Raw genomic sequence first — 12,687 nt, 5'->3', positions numbered from 1 at the left:
GGCTGGCCGAATCTAACACCCCACGGAAAGACACTGGAGCCAGCAAGCACAGTGCTACAATCCATTACACAAGGTTGGTGTAACATTTGAACATCGATCAACATAATTTACCACATCACCCCGAGGAGGAAAAGCAGACAGCAACTCAGAAGACGCAGAAAAGTATTCGGTAACATTGAAGATTCATTCCTAATTAAAAACACAACCTATTTATAACCTAATTTAAAAAAAACAACCAAGGAAACTCTGTTTTTTATTGGTTTTGTTTTGTTTTTTTGCCAGTCCTGGGCTTGAGCTCAGGGCCTGAGCACTGTCCTTGGACTTTCTCAAGGCTGGAGCTCTACCACTTGAGCCTCAGCACCACTTCCGGCTTTTTTCTATGTATGTGGTACCGAGGAATGGAACCCGGGTCTTCGTGCATGCTAGGCAAGCACTTTACCACTAGGCCAAACTCCCGGCCCGGAAACTATTTTTTAAAGAAAAAAAAACAAAACGAAACCCAAAGACTACAGCCAGCCAACCAGTCCAGAAGCCTCCAGTCCCATCGTGCTTCCTGGCCCAGCCCTTGTAAGCTTTGCTCCTGAGACCGGCCATTCCCGTTCTGTTCACCAGGGTCTCAAACCTTCCTGCCTGTAGGTGAAGCTACCAGAGCTGGAGCGATGGCCCAGAACAGAGCAAAGCTCTCCAGATGAGCAAAAGACATACTCGTACACGGCAAACCTCCACAAGAATCTCCAGATAATTGATTGCACTAAGAAGTTAACAAGGCTGAAAAAGAATCCTGTTTTTATCTATCTGCTAGCAACAGTCACATCATGAAATGAAAACGCCACGAACATCAAAACCCATCAGACGCTCAACCCTGGTGGCTCTTGCCTATAGGCTGAGATCCGAAGACCACCGATGGTCCAAAACCAGCCTAGGTAGAAAAGTCTTTGAGACTCTTTCCTCCAGTTAACTTGAAAGAAGTTGGAAATGGAACGGTGGTGCAAGTGGTGGACACTAGACTTGAACTGATAAAGCCAAGGGAGAGGGCAAGGCCCAGAGTTTGATCTCCAGAATTCATATCCACACACATCCACACACCCCAGACAGCAAGAAAAAACACAAACCCACAAAATACCTACGAATCAATCTGTTTAAAGAGGAGCAAGACCTCTACGAAGAAAAGCAGCCAACACTGGTGATAGAAAATGAGGTATCTCTTATTGCTGTCTACCACTTGCACCACAGTCGCAATATTTCTAAGAAGAGGTGTGGGTTCCATCACTGATTCCAGTCAATACCTGAGTGGTTTTAGTATTCATTTCTTTTGGAAATCGACAAGTGGATTCTACAATACTTAGGAAATTGCAAGGGCCAAGCACAGATAGGGTGATTGTGAGGAAGAGGAGGAAAGTCTGAGCAGAGTTCAAAGGTCCCTGTGTGGTGAACACTTTTTCCTGGTGTGGAGTTCTGGTGGGGCCAGCACCACAGAGCCGCCCCTGTGATGATGTGCTTGCTTCCGGGGCCACCATGCTGGCAGGTAGGCAGCGCCCTGGGGCCGGGCTCAACACATATAGCCACTCAGTTTGTAGCCCAGGCTCTGTTACAGCTGAAAGAGGGGGACAGAAACTCCCAGCAAACGAATGGGAACACTTGGGATGCCAAAGAACCCCCCTCCCCCGTATTGACTGCAGGCACGGCTGTGTCAAGGCTTGTGTGCGGGTGTTTTGGGTGAAGGCAAATCTCCTATCTTTGGGCTGAGGCACAGCAGCACAGTTGCTGGGTCCAATGGCTGATCCGGGTCTTCTTTTCTTTGCCTCCCTGCCACCTTTGGTACTGCTACCGGGGCTTGAACTCAGGGCTTGGACGCTGTCCCTTACCTTTTGTGCTCAGGAAGTTTCACTCTACCATTTGAACTGCAGCTCCACGTGTGGCTTTTTGGTTGTTTTGAGATAAGAGCCTCATGGACTTTGCTGCCTTAGCTGGCTTCGAACCATGCATCCCAGCCTCATGCGTCACCAGCATCACAAGCCTGAGCCCTGGCGCCTGGCTCATGCTTTCTTTTAGAAAAAAATGACCACACCATTTTCCAGTCTGGTGGTGCCATTTTGCTTTCAGTGTCCCTCCACTCACTGGTGTTTTCTTCGATGAGCAGACTGCAATCCTCAGTAGACAGATGTGTTAGATTTATGCCTCCTTCTTTTCATTCCTTGGTAGGTGGTATTGTTCGACTCTTGCACAGTCCTCGTCAGTGGACAGAAGGCACAAGTGAGTTTTGTGAGCTCATGTTTTGAATTCTTACTGGATGCATCGTCATAATTTATGTTCCTGCATTCATGTTTCTTACTGAATGAATTCCCAAAGGCAGGGCTAAAGAATGGTCAGAGTTGGTAGGATCAAGGCTAGAGGCAGCTCAGGCTCCATCTCAAACCAACAAGCTGGTGTGGTGGTACACATGCCACCCCCAAAACAGAGGCTGAGGAAGGACGACTGGGGCCCGGGCCTGGCGAACCACAAGGCTTGATCTGAGACATAACTACACCACAGACATCATGTCTGAAAAACACGAGCTAGAAAGGCTGGGGGCCTGCGTCAGGTAGGAGGGTGAGTGTGAAGCCTTGAGTTCAAGCCTCAGCACCCGGGGAGGCGGGGGAAGGCAGAAGAAAGGGAAAGTAGGCTAGAGATCTAGAGATTGCTCGGGACTGGGTGTGAGGGGAGCACAAGGATGATGAAAATATCCTAAAGTTAGATGTGGAGATGACCACACGGCCCACTGGGAACCCGCAGGGCACGGCCACACTACAGGCACACTCCCAAGAGGCCTGGCTGCTTCTGGGGGTCGGGGTGGGGGAGGATCTGACAGAATGGCGGTGGGCTCTTGGCCTTTCTGGGGTGCAGGCACTTTTGCTGGGGTACCTGTTTCCTCGTGGGGGGAACCCCTTTATCAGAGTGCTTTGGGGTAGCCCTGAGGTTGGCGGCCTCCCTCCCTATGCTGCCTCCAGCCTTACCACCCCCAGCCCACATCGTGGCCATGCAGCTGACTGAGGGGGTTGGCCAAGGGTCCCCAGACTCCCCACCTCAGATTCCTCAGGAGCTCCCCGCCACGTGCCCGCCTGTCACGTGCCCGCCTGCCACCATGCACACTGCGGTGGCTGTCCTGGCTCATGTGACCTCAGCCCAAGTGGGGCAGAAGGGTGGCTGTAACGCTAAGCACGCACGTTCCTCAAGTCCTTGTCAGGTTCTTGTCATCTCAGCCATCTACAGACGTGGGCAACCCTGGGCTGGCCCCAGGCCCAGGCACCCAGAACATGCATTCCTGGCTGGCAGTAAAATTCCGCAGGCTCTCGGGGCCAGGGAGGGCCAACCTATTTCAACCCTCTCAGGACCAAAAGGAGAGCACCCACCTGAGGTCCCAGGATAGGCGCCATATCTGTGCCTCACGGGGAGACAGTAGGGGCATGGTCCTGAGGACAGCGGCTTGGTACTTGTGGGAAAGGAGCTGCAGGGTGGCCTGACTTTACCCCTTTCTGCTCTTCTTCCGTCTGTCCTGGGGAGCTCATGGGACTCTGTCAGCTCCTTTGGGAGCTGGGGGCAATAAACCTTTCTTGTGTTTATTACCTAGCCTAAGGGATTTTGTTGCAGTAGCCTGGATGGACTAGAACAGAACTTGGTTCTGAAAAGCGGGGTGCTGGTAAAAAAAGAAGCACCTCAAAATGCAGATGCTGCATTGGAAGTGAGTGACAGGTGGAGGCTGGGAGAGTCTTGACGTATAGCACCACACAATGTGTCCGTGGATGCGCCTCGAGTGGACCCTGGAGAGGAAGGTGGTAGAGAGGCCGTGGCTGTCCGGTAGACAGTTGGAGTCATGAGCAGACTGTTGGCAGAACAATGTGGCGGGGAAGGTGTCCCGGAAACTGCCGGAATGGCAAAGAGCCTGACCGGACTCGCCTGGCGCCTGTGGCAATTTTATGGGGCAACCTGGGCTGTCTGGCAGGGGAGGCCACAGAGGCCACTGAGGAGGGAGTTGAGAGCGCCGTGTGGCTCCTCTGGAGGAAGAGAACTTGCGGGGCTCTGGGCTCTGGGGAGCTGGAGGGACGGCATCAGCGCCCTGGGTACTGAAGCTGGAGGGGCTTCCTACCCCTTCCTCTGGCAAGCTGCCGTGACCTATAACCAGCCCCGAGAAGCCCGTGCAGAGCGGCCCAAGGGACTGGACCGCCATGGGTTCCCACGGACTCTCCCGAGACTTCAGGGCACACACGACGTAACTAACTCCGTGACTCAGCTTACCCACTCAGCTCGGTGTAGTTCCACCTAGTTCCAATCAGAGACAAAGCTCCGCTCAGTGACTGTAACTCGAACCAAGTCACACTCAGTCAGCATGAAGGAGGGAGAGAGAGGTGAGCCCCGGTGTGTACTGGGGTCCCCTGTCCTGATGCAGCTGGACTCTGGTCTCCCAGAACAGCTGTGGACAAGCCCTGGGGCAGCTTCGGAGAGCCCGGCTGCCCAAGGAGCTGCCGTACCCTGGGAGGAAGGTCAGTGGGAGACCTCATCCTCCACTGTGGAACTGGTAGTGTGGCTGCTTGAGCTGAGCCAGCCGAAGCCACAGGAAGACAGGGTGGAGAGACACTAGCGTGGTTACGGGGTGCCTGGCTCCATGCGATGCCCCGTGGGGTCTTCCTGGGCGAGGGGGAAGGCTGGCAGTGGCGGGGGCTAGGCCCCACCGGACACGACACGCTGGACATGGCATGCTACTGGTCTAGCTGTGGATGAGTCAATCTTCTTATCTACAAGGGAAGACACCCCCAATCTTCTTATCTACTTCGGACACGAAGACCCCCCTCCAATAGATTCCAGAAGCACTGGCTAGTACAAATATGGGCATAAATCTTGTAGGGGTGTGTGTGTGTGTGTGTGCGTGTGTGTGTGTTGGGGCTTGAACTTAGGGCTGGGTGCTGTCCCTTAACTTTGTAGCTCAAGGTTGGAACTCTACCACGTGAGCCACAGCTCCACTTCTGGCTTCTTGGTGCTTCACTGGAGATAAGCGTCTCAGTCTTTCCCGCCCAGGCTGGCTTGTCTCGGAACCATGCTCCTCAGATCTCGGCCTCCTGAGTAGCTGGGATTATAGGTGTGAGCCCTGGCGCCGGCCAAGGACATCTGTCCTCAGTGGGGTTTGTGGTGGCACCGGCGTGCGGCTTTCCTGTGATGAGAATGCTCTCCCTTGGCTTAAAGGCTTCTCTTCACTTCAAGTTCAGTCAGGTAGGAGTGCAGGCAAGTCCCTCCATATCGGCGGAGCTGGAAACCAAGATGGTTGAGGAGAGATGGCGGTGGGCGGCCTGTACTGCAGGGACGCAAGGGGCCCGGCCCCATTGGGGGGAGGGAGGTGGACACCTCCAGGGAATCGGGGGTCGCTGCAGGGTCTCATTACACAACAGCGAACAAATGAAATCTGGTGAATTGCATGTTTCTGTGTGTCTTGCAGTTCATGTGTTTGGATCCTGGCTGGTGTCATGGAAGCTGTGGAAAGTGATCACTCGATGGCAGATCCAGGGAAGATTTCGAAGACCGGACTCGGTAGAGAGCCTGACGCCACAGGGCTGGGGGTGGGTAGTGAATGGTGGGCACCAGGAGGACAGCTGGGGCAGGGCCAGGCAGAGCTAGGCTTCAGGCTCATTCGGATGTGAAGGGTGTTCTGAGTCTCAGGCCCGGGCGTCGTGGCGCACTCAGGGAGCTTGATCAATCCCTGTCCCTGCCCGTGCCAGGCGGGACATGACAGACAGCTGACAATTTTCATTGGAGAGCAAAGGAGACAGCCACAGATGGCCCACCAGGGACGGTACTGCGAGCCGGGGTGCCCACGAGGCCGTGCCCACTGGGCTGCTCATTCAGATTCCTTGGGGACCTCCACCTGGGTCCCAGACCCTCACTCAAATGGGGCACCGGCCTCTGGAGCCCCTCTGACATGTGGGGAGTCATAGGTGAGACCTTGAGCAAGCCTAGGAAACACCAAACCGATTCCCAGACGGAGCCTCAGCTGATCCTGGAAAATTCCTCCACCATGGGGCCTCAGGAGCCAGAGGGCCAGAAAAGAAACAGGGAAAGAAAAGAGCAGCCAAAGATAAAGTTTTCATCCTGACAGGCGGGAGGTGACAGCAGGGGAGGGGGCGGGAGCTCAGGGCCCCTGGACAGGCCCAGGTGATTCTCAGTTTCCAAGGAGTCACCTTTACAGCTCTGTCCTCCATCCTGCAGGGCCGGGCAGCCCAAGGTGGGGAGACAGCCTGAAGGCCCAGGGCAGCTGGTGCAGGTCCGCCGGGAGAAGAAACCCATCTTTCTGCAGCTTTGTCCTGGGAGAGGGGGTGGCCAGACTGAGGTAAAAAGCCGGCGAGGTTGGGGTGTAAGCAGTTGCCGGGGAGGACCCCATTTAAATCCGGGGAGATTATGAGGACATTTGTTGCAGGCTGTCAGCCCTCATTAAGTTAATGGAAGTGGCGACTTGGCCAGCTTCCAGCACGCCAGAGGAAGAAAACAAGAAAAGCGTTTTCAGCAAGAGAGCCTAGCCTAGGAGATTACGCCCATCAGGAACGGCTCCGTGAGATGACTTATTGGGAACGTGTTGGTGAAAACAAGGGGGAGAAATCCCCCTAATGTCTAGAAGAACGGCGTTCTTCATCCACAGCAGCGCCCAGGAAGCATTTCCTTGTAGAACTCTGCACTACACCAGCAGCCCAGCCCAGCCTGGCCCAGCAGGGGCCTCTGCCGCCACTTGGGTTAGAGGACAGGGGAAGACACAGCAATCCCCACCCCGGGGACTCCACACAGACATGGGGAGCCCGGCTGGGAGCCAGCTAGGACATCGGTGGCTCCCAGGAGTGCCCAGCGGGCCAGAGTGCAGCCCTGCTCTGCTGGGGTATGGCACCCCTAGAGTTGGCAAAGGATTCTCCAAGCCCTGCTCCCACCCTCGTCCATCTGAAGGTTTGCTCCCAGCAAGCTGGTGGACTGTGAGGCTGTGAGACTCCAGCCAGCTCCTGAGGATCCCGCTCCGCTCAGCCTCACCTCCCCCACATGGTGCGATCTGCTCTCAGGAGGGGGCCCTGCAGCCTCACCTCTAGTCCCCAGCAGGACACCCCGGGGCCCTGGCCCCTTGCTGCCCTCCTTCCCTTCTTCTCACCGTGTTTCCCTGCATTCACATGACATTCACATGATGTGCTCCAGACCCCGTGTGTGGAAGCGTGTTTGAACTGCCATTTTCCCCATTGCATGAATAAGGACATGAGACCCAGAGAGGCTCAGCCGCTGGCCTGGTCAGCCAGCCCAGAAGTCGCAGTGGCTGCCTGCCACTTCCCAACTCCAGACTATGCTGACTGCTGGGTCTCAGTGTCCAGGACTCTTGTGCTCTTGTCTGCCAGTCCCCTACCAGGCTGTCCCCTCCCCCACCTCAGCACTTCTCAGGGCCTGCACCCCTCCTCTGGCCTCAGCCAGCAAGTACCTGGCACCCCCTGGGGGCTATGGCACCCACTGTGCCTCCTGTGGGTGCCGTGGGAGAGGCCCCCAAGCTGGGTGACAGGGCTCAGAGGCCTGTGACGCCTGTCTAGGGTGCAGCCTCTTTCATCCCAGTGTTAGCTGAAGGTCACCAGGTTTCCCAAGCCACCCTCCCCTCCCCTCAAGAATGGCAGTAAGGGCTTTTCTGACATGGCCTGAACCCTTCTCCCAGCTCCAGAGGTCTTGCCCAATTGCACCCCACCCAAATAGCTTCCGCCTGATGTAACCCAGGGCCCGGAGCTGCTGTCTGTCCGTGGCTAGACTCAAGGGCCAGGTGACAAGTGTAGGGCAGGAGGGGGATGGGAGGGGTTGGGGCCTCGGCAGGCGTGGGAGCTGCTGGGTAAACGCTGTGGCCGGACATGGAGCACAGGCCTTGGCCGCTGGGTCCCCACCCCTGGCCAGATCACGCCTTGAGTTCCCGTGAAGCCCAGGAGCGCCTGCGTGCCCCCTAGAGATGCCCTGAGATGGAGAGGCGGCCGGGACTGGCGTGGGGAGGAGGGCGCCTGGCTGCGGCTCCCTGGCACCCCTGCCTGGGTGCTGGGCACAGGATGCGGCCTTTCTTGTCGGATGTGCACCACCTGTAGATCTCCGGCCAGCCCATGGGCTAAGATGGAGGGAGGGTGGAGACACAAGAGAGCCTATCTGGGCGGGAGGGGGAGTCTGGAAGCTTCTGTAGGGGCCCTTAGGAGAGCACCTTAGCCTCGGCCTTGTCATACACAGCCCCAGTTGCCTGGACTAATGGAGCGCTCGTGTTCCTGGGACTTGCACGCGTGGCCCCCTGCGTGGGCCTCACCAGATGAGGTACAGGAGGCCTGCTAGCCAGCCTGAGCTCCCCAGCGGGGGCTTTCTTCTACCCCCACCCAAGTCCCAGGGGCGCAGGGAGCCGCTGCCTGCTCCCCGCCTGCCTGAGGCTCTGGGGGTGCAGGCCAGGCTCTTTCCTGGCTGAGTGCTGGGCCTCCGTGTGGCCCTGGTCTGTGAGGGAAGAGCTGGCCCCCTGCCCGGCCCGGCCCGGCCCTTCCCCAGGGCAGAGAGTGGGTGGAACATGGATTTCTGCAGATCAGATATTGTTTTCAGCGCCCCAGGCGGAGCTGTCTTCCCGGAGCGTCCTGTCAGTATCGGGGACGCGGCCAAATGCTGCTCTTTCCAAGATGGCTCGCTCCAAGCCGGAGGGATTGTTTGCACACCCTCATCGGTGCAGCCCCGTGCGGCTGGCTACCCAAGCCTGCTCAGCCATGCCCCTCACTCCCTACCCGGCCTGGGCCCCAGCCCACCGTCCGCTCCCTTCAGCAGGCAGATAGATGACTGCCTACTGCAAGAAGCCGCCCCAGACCCCCAGGACGGCCACCCCTCCACGGCATGCCACTCGAGGGCCTTGCTTTCCCCTGGGGATCCCCAAGGCCCAGGCACACAGGGAGCTCCGGGGGTCGAGGCTGTGCTGGCCAAGCCTTCAGGGACAGAGCGCTGCCTGCCTGGGGTGCAGGACCAGCCTGCTGGACAGAGAGAACGCAAGGGCAAGGCCCACCCCGGGGCCACCACCGTCTCCCCTCCCTCCCCAAAGGGAAGGGGAGGTTAATAAACCAATTACTTTGGGCAACGAAGCAAAATAAGTCCCATTAAAGTAATTAATGTCCTTTGCATAGTCCGCACTGGAGAAGACTAATAAATTGAGGCTTTGTCACCATCCGGTAATTTCTTTCTAAGGCGTTTCTTCATCCCCATCCAACAGCACAGTTTAAGGCTCTGTTAATACTTTTAAGACGGGCTCAATGCCAGACTAATTAGATTTGCATTTCCACCATGGGCCAGGCTGGGCGAGGATGTGCCCGATGAGAGAGAGAGAGAGAGAGAGAGAGAGAGAGAGAGAGAGAGAGAGAGAGGGAGGGAGGGAGGGAGGGAGGGAGGGAGGGAGGGAGGGAGGGAGGGAGAGACGGAGGGAGAGACAGAGACAGAGACAGAGACAGAGAGAGAGAGAGAGGTTCCAGGACCCTGTAGGGTCCCAGGGGCAGCACCCGCCTTTGAGAAGTGGCCCTGTGTGGATTCCCACGCCTTCCTGGGCCACTGGCCTGACACCCCATCTGCCAGCCAGCCTCCAGTCCCCAGGGAGCAGGCCCAGGGCTCCCATCCAGGTGGAGGTTAGACCTCCCTCTTTGGGTCTCCCTTCTGGGACTGCCCCAATCAGGCCATCAGGAGAAGCAGGGCGACGTGGGCTCTGGGGAAGCAGGGTGTCTCCAGGGCCCCAGAAGCAAGGTCTGGTGGATTTCAGAAATACAGTCAGCAAGGCTGACAGCCTGCCCCAGCTAGAGCTGTGCCCAAAGTGAGGGCCCCCCTGTCTGAGACGATGAGTGTGTTACCTGGGGGATCTCCCCCTAATTCACAATCCCTGTAATCACAAGAGAAGTGCCAGACACTACCCAGCTCAAGGCTCCCACTGTACCCAGAGTGGGCCGCCAGCACCAGGAGAGGGGAGACTCCAGCCTTGGGAGGCAGGACTCAGGTCCGGTGGGATTCTGGGAACATCGTAGGACAGAAGAGAGCCGGGAAGGATGTCTGCAGAAGGCGGTGGAGACTCCCGCCCTCCTTGCTGAGTGAACAGACAGGAGCCATCAGCAAATCCCTGCAAGGCAGCAGAGGGAGGCTGGCCAGCTGGTGTCCAGGCGGGAGGAAGGGTCTGCACATGGGACCTCAGGGCACACCCAACCCTGACCCTCAAGACATGGGGAGTCACAGAGAACAGGACATCCCGGAGCTTAGGCTGGTATGGCGGCCACACCTGGCAGCCCAGCTGCTTGGGCGGCAGAAGTAGGAGAGTTTCAACCCGAGGCCAGCCTGGGTAGCATCAAGTGCCATTGGGAAAACAAATTAAAAGCTAAGAACAAACTAAAGGCATGGCTCGAGTGCTAGAGAGCTTGGCCCTCAGTTCAAATCCCAGTGCTACCTCCCTAAATGTAGCCGTGCTCACTGCTCCGGGAAGGTGGCCCCCGGCAGCCTCTGCTCCTCCCTGAGCTGAGCCAGTCGAGGTGGCCACAGCCTCTGGTCACTCCCTGGTCATGATACCCAAGGAAGCTCTGCCCCCAAGTTCTGCCCAAGAGAGGGCACGGGGAGAAGTCTGTGCCGTCCCCCCCTGACCTCGCCGGCCTGCCCTCTGCTCACACTGCGGAGGCCATCTGGGGCCTGACCCTCACACCACAGCTCAGCAGCAGAGTGGCCAGGCAAGGCCAGTGGGAACTGGCTTCTGGGGAGATGTTGGTAAATCGTACCCACTGACAGTGGGGTTGTCTACGGAGCATGCAGCAGGGTGCGGAGACAAGCAGGGCCGGGGGCCAGCCTGGATCTCATCACCTAGAAGACTGGCAGGGAGGGGAGAGCACAAGACAGGGAAGTTGGGCAGGATAGGTGAGAGGCAAGCTGGGCCAGGCAAGAAATACCAGCAACCATCCGGGCAGAGTTGAGGCCTGGGCGTGGAATTGGGGAAGGTGGATTTTATTTTATTTTACTTTAGTGGTACTAAGGTGTAGACTCAAAGCTTCCAGCTTGCTAGGCAGGCCCTCTACCAGTTGATTGATTGAATAGGGTCTCTCTGTTGGTTAATCTGGGCTGGCCTGGCCTGGCCCTAGAGCCTCCTCTTATTTATGCTTTATGTGTAGCAGGATGTCTGCTAGGTACCACAGTATCCAGTTCTTCATGGGGGGAGATAAGGTCTGGTACCTTTTTTGCTTGGGCTGGCCTTGAACCATGACCTACCCCATCTCAGCCTCCCATCCCCGCTTCCTGGGTGGCTAGGAGTGCAGTGCTATGCCAGGTCAGAGTGTGGGGTTTGAATGACAGCATAGATTCCTCCATTGGGCAGATGACTCTGCCTGACATGGTATGAGAACAGCACAGATATCTTGTGGCACGGACACACTGTGGCCGATACAGCTGACCACACGGGCAAGTGAGTGCAAATTTGCAGACTTCTCCAGTGTCAGCACAATATTCTTCTGTGTACTTCAAACATTTAAAGCACCATTTCATTTTCGGGTGGCTCACTGGAAATAAGAGTTTCATGGATTTCAGTGCCCAGGCTGGCTTTGAACTCTGATCCTCAGATCTCAGCCTCCTGAGTAGCTAGGGTGACAGGCGTGAGCCACCGCGCCCAGATAGTGAAGACTCTTGTTAAATCATGGACCATACAAAAATACGGGATGTGGTGTAGTTTAGGGCGGTGGGCAACAATGAATGACATGGGAAGAACTCTGTGGGACTGTTCAGTGAACAGGTGCAGCGCAGGATACCTACAGAGACAAATGAAGGATGTCATCCGATATGCTGATGAAAGGAGGGGAGATGGAGCAGAAATTTCAGAAAATGGCCAAAACAACAGAGTGCAATGACCACCTGTGAGCTGTTAAGCTTGGTAGCCTGAACAAGCCGGTAAATTCTTCGGCCCAGATAAAATAGCTAAGTTGATGCTAGAAGCATCAGAAGCAATAGAGAAGTTGAGTGGGTAACTGGAACCTGCTTGACAAGTACGAAGCCTTGACGTCAAACCCCAGTATCACCCCAAAACAGCAAACGAAAAGGGGAGAAATTCAAACATAATCAGAGACCTCCCTAAAGCTCAGGACTGGATGGCTTGGCTGGTGACCTCTACCAAAAGTACCTAAACATAAGCATTTAAGTGGCTCCAGATAACAGAAAAATAGTAACATTTCCGATTCATGTGGAGAGGTGAGTGAAATCAGTTTTGAATTCATGCAAGAAAAAATGTAGGAAAATAGAGGGGAGGGCTGGGAGAGATGCGTGAGAAGGTTGAAAGGGGTGACATCGATCAAGATGCATTCTATTCATAAACTGCTTTGTTAAATGACAACTCCTTTGTACAACTAAAGATAATAAAAATAAGATGGAACAAATTAAAAAGTGGCAGGCCCATTTCTATTAGCATATAGAGGCTAAAATCCTAAGTAAATAGTTCTGAGAGGGGAAGGAGGGAGGGAGAGAGAGGGAGAGGGAGAGGGAGAGAGAAAGAGAGAGAGATCAGGATTTAGGCTTGGAATGCAAAGATGGTTTAATACCATAGTCTAACAATGAGAGTCTATTTGTGAAATCCTTGCATCTCCTAAACATTTTTATTTCTTACAGTTAAAGCACTAATCTTTGAACAGGCTAAGGCTGTGGACCCAA

The 12,687-nt window shown here is 55.7% G+C and overlaps 1 protein-coding gene across 2 annotated transcripts in view; it reads right to left on the bottom strand.

The window, feature by feature from the left end:
• Kcnq1 (potassium voltage-gated channel subfamily Q member 1) overlaps nucleotides 1-12,687 on the bottom strand; it is a 257,114-nt gene that overhangs the window by 54,696 nt on the left and 189,731 nt on the right. The gene's annotated exons all lie outside the window — the stretch shown is intronic.

This window comes from Megascapheus bottae, chromosome 16 (genome assembly GCF_031878675.1).
Source record: "Megascapheus bottae isolate mThoBot1 chromosome 16, mThoBot2.hap1, whole genome shotgun sequence".
Lineage (NCBI taxonomy): Eukaryota > Metazoa > Chordata > Mammalia > Rodentia > Geomyidae > Megascapheus > Megascapheus bottae.
This window is presented reverse-complemented; position numbering and strand designations above follow the sequence as displayed.